We start from the raw sequence: 13,446 nt of genomic DNA, 5'->3' as shown, positions 1-13,446 counted from the left end.
ATGTGGACGCTCGTTAAAACGGAGCATGCCGGATACGCTCATAGTCCTGATATGTGGACGCTCACTATAACGGAACACGCAGGGTCCACTCATAGACCTGATATGTGAATGTGACGCCCCAAGGTCCTGGTCGTCACAGTGACATTGCTTTCCTCACGTGGAGCGTGATGCTGCGCTTGGAAGCGATGAAGGATATCTCTTTATCAGGTATCACAATGCACACATGTTCACACTCCAGACCAGAAGGGGGAGCCCACACCCTTTTTATGGGTGGCTTCCTTATATAAATTCTGATTTGGAGGGAAAAGGGTCAGAAAGTGAGTTACAGAGAGAAAAGAGTGCAGACCGACATAGAGTGTCAGAAGGTCTGAAGGGGCCCAGTAGTCTGAAGTACTACAACCCCTGGAAAAAGATACATACAGAAGGAAAGAACATCGTTCAGTGAGCGTGCAGGAGAGTAAAGCACAGGAGAGTGACATCAGGGGAGAACAGCTGCGAATGAACTATCTCCCTCTGAAGCGCAGATCACCGGTAACCAGAACACCGAGGTTGTAAGGGACTCTAAGACTTACAGCAGAGACCGGCAGGACAGCTGAACTGCAAGTTACCTGTCTGCCCTAATACCCAGGAGGCACAGTGACGAATAGAGCCAGGGTCATGATAGAGATCCCGTAAAAAGGCTCGTGTTACCTGTCATACGGGTCTGTGTCCTATCCTATATGGGGGACAGAGAGGAACTGTGAGGACCTTATCAGAAGCTATAGGCAGTAAGGGATTACAACACCACCGTGCTAGATTAAGACTTTCATCTCCACCTGGTAAAGGGGAACTCTGGATTCGCTTCCAAGCCGGCCTGACCCTGCCTGTACCTGTGATCTGGTACCCTGGACTGTGGCTGCCTGCAACCATCAATAAACCAGGTAAAGAGACTGCACCCCTGTGTCCTCGTTCTTTACTGCGCCCTTCACCATCTTCCATCTACACACCAGGAGCCCTAGGGATACACTTCACCTGTGGGAAGTTATACCATCTAGCTGCCATAACATCACCCCCGAGAACCCCTTAAAGCAGCGTCGGTCCCCACTGACCGAATACCACAGGTGGCGTCACAAGCATAAACTTTATTCAATTTCCATTTTACATGAGTGCCGAGGGCCACGAACTGGGTCGCCACCGTGACATCCCTCTGTGAACACCGGACCGGGTACATGAAGGGTCCGCTCATAGTCCTGATATGTGGACGCCCTGGTGGGTGACTCATGAACACTCGCTATAATGGAACACGCAGGGTCCGCTCATAGTCCTGATATGTGGACACTCGCTATAAGGGAGCACGCGGAGTCCGCTCATAGTCCTGAAATGTGAACACTCGCTTTAATGAAACACGCAGGGTCCGTTAATAGTCCTGATATGTAAACTCTTGCTATAACGGAGCACGCAAGGTCCGCTCATAGTCCTGATATGTGGACACTCGCTATAAGAGAACACGCGGATTCCGCTCATAGTCCTGAAATGTGAACACTCGCTTTAATGGAACACGCAGGGGCCGCTCATAGTCCTGATATGTGGACCCTCGCTATAACGGAACACGCAGCGTCCGCTCATTGTACTGATATGTGGACGCTCGCTATAAGGGAATATGCAGGGTCCGCTTATAGTCCTGATATGTGGACGCTCGCTATAAGGGAACATGAAGGGCCCACTCATAGTCCTGATATGTGGACGCTCGCTATAAGGGAACACGCAGGGTCCTCTCATGGTCCTGATATGTGGACGCTCGCTATAAGGGAACATGAAGGGTCCGCTCATAGTCCTGATATGTGGACGCTCGCTATAAGGGAATATGCAGGGTCCACTCATAGTCCTAATATGTGGACGCTCGCTATAAGGGAACATGAAGGGTCCGCTCATAGTCCTGATATGTGGACGCTCGCTATAAGGGAACATGAAGGGTCCGCTCATAGTCCTGATATGTGGACGTTCGCTGTAAGGGAACATGAAGGGTCCGCTCATAGTCCTGATATGTGGACGCTCGCTATAACGGAGCACACAGGGTCCGCTCATAGTCCTGATATGTGGACGCTCGCTATAAGGGAATATGCAGGGTCTGCTCATAGTCCTGATATGTGGACGCTTGCTATAAGGGAACATGAAGGGCCCACTCATAGTCCTGATATGTGGACGCTCGCTATAAGGGAACACGCAGGGTCCTCTCATAGTCCTGATATGTGGACTCTCGCTATAAGGGAACATGAAGGGTCCGCTCATAGTCCTGATATGTGGACGCTCGCTATAAGGGAATATGCAGGGTCCACTCATAGTCCTGATATGTGGACGCTCGCCATAAGGGAACATGAAGGGTCCGCTCATAGTCCTGATGTGTGGACACTCGCTATAAGGGAATATGCAGGGTCTGCTCATAGTCCTGATATGTGGACGCTCGCTATAAGGGAACATGAAGGGTCCGCTCATAGTCCTGATATGTGGACGTTCGCTGTAAGGGAACATGAAGGGTCCGCTCATAGTCCTGATATGTAGACGCTCGCTATAACGGAGCACACAGGGTCCGCTCATAGTCCTGATATGTGGACGTTCGCTATAAGGGAATATGCAGGGTCCGCTCATAGTCCTGATATGTGGACGCTCGCTATAAGGGAACATGAAGGGTCCGCTCATAGTCCTGATATGTGGACGCTCGCTATAAGGGAACATGAAGGGTCCGCTCATAGTCCTGATATGTGGACGCTCGCTATAAGGGAATATGCAGGGTCCGCTCATAGTCCTGATATGTGGACGCTCGCTATAAGGGAACATGAAGGGTCCGCTCATAGTCCTGATATGTTGACGCTCGCTATAAGGGAATATGCAGGGTCCGCTCATAGTCCTGATATGTGGACGCGCTCGCTATAACGGAACACGCAGGGTCCGCTCATAGTCCTGATATGTGGACGCTCGCTATAAGGGAATATGCAGGGTCCGCTCATGATCCTGATATGTGGAAGCTCCTCGCTATAAGGGAATATGCAGGGTCCGCTCATAGTCCTGATATGTGGACGCTCGCTATAACGGAGCACACAGGGTCCGCTCATAGTCCTGATATGTGGACGCTCGCTATAAGGGAATATGCAGGGTCCGCTCATAGTCCTGATATGTGGACGCTCGCTATAACGGAACACGCAGGGTCCGCTCATAGTCCTGATATGTGGACGCTCACTAAAAGGGAATATGCAGGGTCCGCTCATAGTCCTGATATGTGGACGCTCGCTATAAGGGAATATGCAGGGTCCGCTCATAGTCCTGATATGTGGACGCTCGCCATAAGGGAACATGAAGGGTCCGCTCATAGTCCTGATATGTGGACGCTCGCTATAAGGGAATATGCAGGGTCCGCTCATAGTCCTGATACGTGGACGCTCGCTATAAGGGAATATGCAGGGTCCACTCATAGTCCTGATATGTGGACACTCGCTATAAGGGAACATGAAGGGTCCGCTCATAGTCCTGATATGTGGACGCTCGCTATAACGGAACACGTAGGGTCCGCTCATAGTCCTGATATGTGGACGCTCGCTATAAGGGAATATGCAGGGTCCGCTCATAGTCCTGATATGTGGACGCTCGCTCTAAGGGAATATGCAGGGTCCGCTCATAGTCCTGATATGTGGACGTTCGCTATAAAGGAATATGCAGGGTCCGCTCCATAGTCCTGATATTTGGACGCTTGCTATAAGGGAATATGCAGGGTCCGCTCATAGTCCTGATATGTGGACGCTCGCTCTAAGGGAATATGCAGGGTCCGCTCATAGTCCTGATATGTGGACGTTCGCTATAAAGGAATATGCAGGGTCCGCTCCATAGTCCTGATATTTGGACGCTTGCTATAAGGGAATATGCAGGGTCCGCTTATAGTCCTGATATGTGGACGCTCGCTATAAGGGAATATGCAGGGTCCGCTCATAGTCCTGATATGTGGATGCTCGCTATAAGGGAATATGCAGGGTCCGCTCATAGTCCTGATATGTGGACGATCGCTATAAGGGAATATGCAGGGTCCGCTTATAGTTCTGATATTTGGACGCTCGCTATAACGGAGCACACAGGGTCCGCTCATAGTCCTGATATGTGGACGCTCGCTATAACGGAGCACACAGGGTCCGCTCATAGTCCTGATATGTGGACGCTCGCTATAAGGGAATATGCAGGGTCCGCTCATAGTCCTGATATGTGGACGCTCGCTATAAGGGAACATGAAGGGTCCGCTCATAGTCCTGATATGTGGACGTTCGCTGTAAGGGAACATGAAGGGTCCGCTCATAGTCCTGATATGAGGACGCTCGCTATAACGGAGCACACAGGGTCCGCTCATAGTCCTGATATGTGGACGCTCGCTATAAGGGAATATGCAGGGTCTGCTCATAGTCCTGATATGTGGACGCTTGCTATAAGGGAACATGAAGGGCCCACTCATAGTCCTGATATGTGGACGCTCGCTATAAGGGAACACGCAGGGTCCTCTCATAGTCCAGATATGTGGACGCTCGCTATAAGGGAACATGAAGGGTCCGCTCATAGTCCTGATATGTGGACGCTCGCTATAAGGGATTATGCAGGGTCCACTCATAGTCCTGATATGTGGATGCTCGCCATAAGGGAACATGAAGGGTCCGCTCATAGTCCTGATGTGTGGACACTCGCTATAAGGGAATATGCAGGGTCTGCTCATAGTCCTGATATGTGGACGCTCGCTATAAGGGAACATGAAGGGTCCGCTCATAGTCCTGATATGTGGACGTTCGCTGTAAGGGAACATGAAGGGTCCGCTCATAGTCCTGATATGTGGACGCTCGCTATAACGGAGCACACAGGGTCCGCTCATAGTCCTGATATGTGGACGTTCGCTATAAGGGAATATGCAGGGTCCGCTCATAGTCCTGATATGTGGACGCTCGCTATAAGGGAACATGAAGGGTCCGCTCATAGTCCTGATATGTTGACGCTCGCTATAAGGGAACATGAAGGGTCCGCTCATAGTCGTGATATGTGGACGCTCGCTATAAGGGAATATGCAGGGTCCGCTCATAGTCCTGATATGTGGACGCTCGCTATAGGGGAACATGAAGGATCCGCTCATAGTCCTGATATGTGGACGCTCGCTATAAGGGAATATGCAAGGTCCGCTCATAGTCCTGATATGTGGACGCGCTCGCTATAACGGAACACGCAGGGTCCGCTCATAGTCCTGATATGTGGACGCTCGCTATAAGGGAATATGCAGGGTCCGCTCATGTGGACGCTCGTCGCTATAAGGGAATATGCAGGGTCCGCTCATAGTCCTGATATGTGGACGCTCGCTATAACGGAGCACACATGGTCCGCTCATAGTCCTGATATGTGGACGCTCGCTATAAGGGAATATGCAGGGTCCGCTCATAGTCCTGATATGTGGACGCTCGCTATAACGGAACACGCAGGGTCCGCTCATAGTCCTGATATGTGGACGCTCACTAAAAGGGAATATGCAGGGTCCGCTCATAGTCCTGATATGTGGACGCTCGCTATAAGGGAATATGCAGGGTCCGCTCATAGTCCTGATATGTGGACGCTCGCCATAAGGGAACATGAAGGGTCCGCTCATAGTCCTGATATTTGGACGCTCGCTATAAGGGAATATGCAGGGTCCGCTCATAGTCCTGATACGTGGACGCTCGCTATAAGGGAATATGCAGGGTCCACTCATAGTCCTGATATGTGGACACTCGCTATAAGGGAACATGAAGGGTCCGCTCATAGTCCTGATATGTGGACGCTCGCTATAACGGAACACGTAGGGTCCACTCATAGTCCTGATATGTGGACGCTCGCTATAAGGGAATATGCAGGGTCCGCTCATAGTCCTGATATGTGGACGCTCGCTATAGCGGAACACACAGGGTCTTCTCATAGTCCTGATATGTGGACGCTCACTAAAAGGGAATATGCAGGGTCCGCTCATAGTCCTGATATGTGGACGCTCGCTCTAAGGGAATATGCAGGGTCCGCTCATAGTCCTGATATGTGGACGTTCGCTATAAAGGAATATGCAGGGTCCGCTCCATAGTCCTGATATTTGGACGCTCGCTATAAGGGAATATGCAGGGTCCGCTTATAGTCCTGATATGTGGACGCTCGCTATAAGGGAATATGCAGGGTCCGCTCATAGTCCTGATATGTGGATGCTCGCTATAAGGGAATATGCAGGGTCCGCTCATAGTCCTGATATGTGGACGATCGCTATAAGGGAATATGCAGGGTCCGCTTATAGTTCTGATATTTGGACGCTCGCTATAACGGAGCACACAGGGTCCGCTCATAGTCCTGATATGTGGACGCTCGCTATAACGGAGCACACAGGGTCCGCTCATAGTCCTGATATGTGGACGCTCGCTATAAGGGAATATGCAGGGTCCGCTCATAGTCCTGATATGTGGACGCTCGCTACAATGTAACACGCAGGGTCCGCTCATAGTCCTGATATGTGGACGCTCACTAAAAGGGAATATGCAGGGTCCGCTCATAGTCCTGATATGTGGACGCTCGCTCTAAGGGAATATGCAGGGTCTGCTCATAGTCCTGATAGGTGGACGCTCGCTATAAGGCAATATGCAGGGTCCGCTCATAGTCCTGATATGTGAACGCTCGCTATAAGTCCTATATTGTCCTTCTTCCCCCAACACGTCTCCTCCCGCCCGCCTTCCTTTGTAAGATGTCCTATTAAAGTAAAAGTTTTTCGTCTGGACCGAGGTGTGCGCTACTTTTCTTTCTCTTGAACTCGCAACCCTGATATGTGAACGTTCGCTATAAGGGAATATGCAGGGTCCGCTCCATAGTCCTGATATTTGGACGCTCGCTATAAGGGAATATGCAGGGTCCGCTCATAGTCCTGATATGTGGATGCTCGCTATAAGGGAATATGCAGGGTCCGCTCATAGTCCTGATATGTGGACGCTCGCTATAAGGGAATATGCAGGGTCCGCTTATAGTTCTGATATTTGGACGCTCGCTATAAGGGAATATGCAGGGTCCACTCAGTCCTGATATGTGGACGCTCGCTATAACGGAGCACACAGTGTCCGCTCATAGTCCTGATATGTGGACGCTCGCTATAAGGGAATATGCAGGGTCTGCTCATAGTCCTGATATGTGGACGCTCGCTATAAGGGAACATGAAGGGTCCGCTCATAGTCCTGATATGTGGACGCTCGCTATAAGGGAATATGCAGGGTCCGCTCATAGTCCTGATATGTGGACGCTCGCTATAGCGGAACACGCAAGGTCTTCTCATAGTCCTGATATGTGGACGCTCACTAAAAGGGAATATGCAGGGTCCGCTCATAGTCCTGATATGTGGACGCTCGCTATAGCGGAACACGCAAGGTCTTCTCATAGTCCTGATATGTGGACGCTCGCTATAAGGGAATATGCAGGGTCCGCTTATAGTTCTGATATTTGGACGCTCGCTATAAGGGAATATGCAGGGTCCACTCAGTCCTGATATGTGGACGCTCGCTATAACGGAGCACACAGTGTCCGCTCATAGTCCTGATATGTGGACGCTCGCTATAAGGGAATATGCAGGGTCTGCTCATAGTCCTGATATGTGGACGCTCGCTATAAGGGAACATGAAGGGTCCGCTCATAGTCCTGATATGTGGACGCTCGCTATAAGGGAATATGCAGGGTCCGCTCATAGTCCTGATATGTGGACGCTCGCTATAGCGGAACACGCAAGGTCTTCTCATAGTCCTGATATGTGGACGTTCGCTATAAAGGAATATGCAGGGTCCGCTCCATAGTCCTGATATTTGGACGCTCGCTATAAGGGAATATGCAGGGTCCGCTCATAGTCCTGATATGTGGACGCTCGCTATAACGGAGCACACAGGGTCCGCTCATAGTCCTGATATGTGGACGCTCGCTATAAGGGAATATGCAGGGTCCGCTCATAGTCCTGATATGTGGACGCTCGCTATAAGGGAACATGAAGGGTCCGCTCATAGTCCTGATATGTGGACGCTCGCTATAAGGGAACATGAAGGGTCCGCTCATAGTCCTGATATGTGGACGCTCGCTATAAGGGAACATGAAGGGTCCGCTCATAGTCCTGATATGTGGACGCTCGATATAACGGAGCACACAGGATCCGCTCATAGTCCTGATATGTGGACGCTCGCTATAAGGGAATATGCAGGGTCTGCTCATAGTCTTGATATGTGGACGCTTGCTCTAAGGGAACATGAAGGGCCCACTCATAGTCCTGATATGTGGACGCTCGCTATAAGGGAACACGCAGGGTCCTCTCATAGTCCAGATATGTGGACGCTCGCTATAAGGGAACATGAAGGGTCCGCTCATAGTCCTGATATGTGGACGCTCGCTATAAGGGAATATGCAGGGTCTGCTCATAGTCCTGATATGTGGACGCTCGCTATAAGGGAACATGATGGGTCCGCTCATAGTCCTGATATGTGGACGTTCGCTGTAAGGGAACATGAAGGGTCCGCTCATAGTCCTGATATGTGGACGCTCGCTATAACGGAGCACACAGGGTCCGCTCATAGTCCTGATATGTGGACGTTCGCTATAAGGGAATATGCAGGGTCCGCTCATAGTCCTGATATGTGGACGCTCGCTATAAGGGAACATGAAGGGTCCGCTCATAGTCCTGATATGTGGACGCTCGCTATAAGGGAACATGAAGGGTCCGCTCATAGTCCTGATATGTGGACGCTCGCTATAAGGGAATATGCAGGGTCCGCTCATAGTCCTGATATGTGGACGCTCGCTATAAGGGAACATGAAGGGTCCGCTCATAGTCCTGATATGTGGACGCTCGCTATAAGGGAATATGCAGGGTCCGCTCATAGTCCTGATATGTGGACGCGCTCGCTATAACGGAACACGCAGGGTCCGCTCATAGTCCTGATATGTGGACGCTCGCTATAAGGGAATATGCAGGGTCCGCTCATGATCCTGATATGTGGACGCTCGTCGCTATAAGGGAATATGCAGGGTCCGCTCATAGTCCTGATATGTGGACGCTCGCTATAACGGAGCACACATGGTCCGCTCATAGTCCTGATATGTAGACGCTCGCTATAAGGGAATATGCAGGGTCCGCTCATAGTCCTGATATGTGGACGCTCGCTATAACGGAACACGCAGGGTCCGCTCATAGTCCTGATATGTGGACGCTCACTAAAAGGGAATATGCAGGGTCCGCTCATAGTCCTGATATGTGGACGCTCGCTATAAGGGAATATGCAGGGTCCGCTCATAGTCCTGATATGTGGACGCTCGCCATAAGGGAACATGAAGGGTCCGCTCATAGTCCTGATATGTGGACGCTCGCTATAAGTGAACATGAAGGGTCCGCTCATAGTCCTGATATTTGGACTCTCGCTATAAGGGAATATGCAGGGTCCGCTCATAGTCCTGATACGTGGACGCTCGCTATAAGGGAATATGCAGGGTCCACTCATAGTCCTGATATGTGGACACTCGCTATAAGGGAACATGAAGGGTCCGCTCATAGTCCTGATATGTGGACGCTCGCTATAACGGAACACGTAGGGTCCACTCATAGTCCTGATATGTGGACGCTCGCTATAAGGGAATATGCAGGGTCCGCTCATAGTCCTGATATGTGGACGCTCGCTATAGCGGAACACGCAGGGTCTTCTCATAGTCCTAATATGTGGACGCTCACTAAAAGGGAATATGCAGGGTCCGCTCATAGTCCTGATATGTGGACGCTCGCTCTAAGGGAATATGCAGGGTCCGCTCATAGTCCTGATATGTGGACGTTCGCTATAAAGGAATATGCAGGGTCCGCTCCATAGTCCTGATATTTGGACGCTCGCTATAAGGGAATATGCAGGGTCCGCTCATAGTCCTGATATGTAGATGCTCGCTATAAGGGAATATGCAGGGTCCGCTCATAGTCCTGATATGTGGACGCTCGCTATAAGGGAATATGCAGGGTCCGCTCATAGTCCTGATATGTGGATGCTCGCTATAAGGGAATATGCAGGGTCCGCTCATAGTCCTGATATGTGGACGATCGCTATAAGGGAATATGCAGGGTCCGCTTATAGTTCTGATATTTGGACGCTCGCTATAACGGAGCACACAGGGTCCGCTCATAGTCCTGATATGTGGACGCTCGCTATAACGGAGCACACAGGGTCCGCTCATAGTCCTGATATGTGGACGCTCGCTATAAGGGAATATGCAGGGTCCGCTCATAGTCCTGATATGTGGACGCTCGCTATAATGGAACACGCAGGGTCCGCTCATAGTCCTGATATGTGGACGCTCACTAAAAGGGAATATGCAGGGTCCGCTCATAGTCCTGATATGTGGACGCTCGCTCTAAGGGAATATGCAGGGTCTGCTCATAGTCCTGATAGGTGGACGCTCGCTATAAGGCAATATGCAGGGTCTGCTCATAGTCCTGATATGTGAACGCTCGCTATAAGTCCTATATTGTCCTTCTTCCCCCAACACGTCTCCTCCCGCCCGCCTTCCTTTGTAAGATGTCCTTTTAAAGTAAAAGTTTTTCGTCTGGACCGAGGTGTGCGCTACTTTTCTTTCTCTTGAACTCGCAACCCTGATATGTGAACGTTCGCTATAAGGGAATATGCAGGGTCCGCTCCATAGTCCTGATATTTGGACGCTCGCTATAAGGGAATATGCAGGGTCCGCTCATAGTCCTGATATGTGGATGCTCGCTATAAGGGAATATGCAGGGTCCGCTCATAGTCCTGATATGTGGACGCTCGCTATAAGGGAATATGCAGGGTCCGCTTATAGTTCTGATATTTGGACGCTCGCTATAAGGGAATATGCAGGGTCCACTCAGTCCTGATATGTGGACGCTAGCTATAACGGAGCACACAGTGTCCGCTCATAGTCCTGATATGTGGACGCTCGCTATAAGGGAATATGCAGGGTCTGCTCATAGTCCTGATATGTGGACGCTCGCTATAAGGGAACATGAAGGGTCCGCTCATAGTCCTGATATGTGGACGTTCGCTGTAAGGGAACATGAAGGGTCCGCTCATAGTCCTGATATGTGGACGCTTGCTATAACGGAGCACACAGGGTCCGCTCATAGTCCTGATATGTGGACGCTCGCTATAAGGGAATATGCAGGGTTCGCTCATAGTCCTGATATGTGGACGCTCGCTATAAGGGAACATGAAGGGTCCGCTCATAGTCCTGATATGTGGACGCTCGCTATAAGGGAACATGAAGGGTCCGCTCATAGTCCTGATATGTGGACGCTCGCTATAAGGGAATATGCAGGGTCCGCTCATAGTCCTGATATGTGGACGCTCGCTATAAGGGAACATGAAGGGTCCGCTCATAGTCCTGATATGTGGACGCTCGCTATAAGGGAATATGCAGGGTCCGCTCATAGTCCTGATATGTGGACGCGCTCGCTATAACGGAACACGCAGGGTCCGCTCATAGTCCTGATATGTGGACACTCGCTATAAGGGAATATGCAGGGTCCGCTCATAGTCCTGATATGTGGACGCTCGTCGCTATAAGGGAATATGCAGGGTCCGCTCATAGTCCTGATATGTGGACGCTCGCTATAAGGGAATATGCAGGGTCCGCTCATAGTCCTGATATGTGGACGCTCGTCGCTATAAGGGAATATGCAGGGTCCGCTCATAGTCCTGATATGTGGACGCTCGCTATAAGGGAACATGAAGGGTCCGCTCATAGTCCTGATATGTGGACGCTCGCTATAAGGGAACATGAAGGGTCCGCTCATAGTCCTGATATGTGGACGTTCGCTATAAGGGAATATGCAGGGTCCGCTCATAGTCCTGATATGTGGACGCGCTCGCTATAACGGAACACGCAGGGTCCGCTCATAGTCCTGATATGTGGACACTCGCTATAAGGGAACATGCAGGGTCCACTCATAGTCCTGATATGTGGACGCTCGCTATAAGGGAACACGCAGGGTCCGCTCATAGTCCTGATATTTGGACGCTCGCTATAAGGGAATATGCAGGGTCCGCTCATAGTCCTGATATGTGGACGCTCGCTATAACGGAACACGCAGGGTCCGCTCATAGTCCTGATATGTGGACGCTCACTAAAAGGGAATATGCAGGGTCCGCTCATAGTCCTGATATGTGGACTCTCGCTATAAGGGAATATGCAGGGTCCGCTCATAGTCCTGATATGTGGACGCTCGCCATAAGGGAACATGAAGGGTCCGCTCATAGTCCTGATATGTGGACGCTCGCTATAAGTGAACATGAAGGGTCCGCTCATAGTCCTGATATTTGGACGCTCGCTATAAGGGAATATGCAGGGTCCGCTCATAGTCCTGATACGTGGACGCTCGCTATAAGGGAATATGCAGGGTCCACTCATAGTCCTGATATGTGGACACTCGCTATAAGGGAACATGAAGGGTCCGCTCATAGTCCTGATATGTGGACGCTCGCTATAACGGAACACGTAGGGTCCACTCATAGTCCTGATATGTGGACGCTCGCTATAAGGGAATATGCAGGGTCCGCTCATAGTCCTGATATGTGGACGCTCGCTATAGCGGAACACGCAGGGTCTTCTCATAGTCCTAATATGTGGACGCTCACTAAAAGGGAATATGCAGGGTCCGCTCATAGTCCTGATATGTGGACGCTCGCTCTAAGGGAATATGCAGGGTCCGCTCATAGTCCTGATATGTGGACGCTCGCTATAAGGGAACATGAAGGGTCCACTCATAGTCCTGATATGTGGACGCTCGCTATAAGGGAACATGCAGGATCCGCTCATAGTCCTGATATGTGGACGCTCGCTATAAGGGAACACGCAGGGTCCGCTCATAGTCCTGATATTTTGACGTTCGCTATAAGGGAATATGCAGGGTCCGCTCATAGTCCTGATATGTGGACGCTCGCTATAAGGGAATATGCAGGGTCCGCTCATAGTCCTGATATGTGGATGCTCGCTATAAGGGAATATGCAGGGTCCGCTCATAGTCCTGATATGTGGACGCTCGCTATAAGGGAACACGCAGGGTCCGCTCATAGTCCTGATATGTGGACGCTCGCTATAAGGGAACACACAGGGTCTGCTCATAGTCCTGATATGTGGACGTTCGCTATAAAGGAATATGCAGGGTCCGCTCATAGTCCTGATATGTGGACGCTCGCTATAAGGGAACACGCAGGGTCCGCTCATAGTCCTGATATGTGGACATTCGCTATAAAGGAATATGCAGGGTCTGCTCATAGTCCTGATATGTGGACGCTCGCTATAAGGGAATATGCAGGGTCCGCTCATAGTCCTGATATGTGGACGCTCGCTATAAGGGAATATGCAGGGTCCGCTCATAGTCCTGATATGTGGACGCTCGCTATAAGGGAACATGCA

General features: G+C 50.6%; 1 protein-coding gene across 1 annotated transcript in view; it reads left to right on the top strand.

Moving 5' to 3' along the window:
• KCND1 (potassium voltage-gated channel subfamily D member 1) overlaps positions 1 to 13,446 on the top strand; it is a 110,732-nt gene that overhangs the window by 35,727 nt on the left and 61,559 nt on the right. The window lies entirely within an intron of this gene.

Source organism: Ranitomeya imitator, chromosome 2 (assembly GCF_032444005.1).
Source record: "Ranitomeya imitator isolate aRanImi1 chromosome 2, aRanImi1.pri, whole genome shotgun sequence".
Taxonomy (NCBI): domain Eukaryota; kingdom Metazoa; phylum Chordata; class Amphibia; order Anura; family Dendrobatidae; genus Ranitomeya; species Ranitomeya imitator.
Note: the sequence above shows the minus strand (reverse complement) of the source record. Positions and strands in the feature narration are given on the sequence as shown.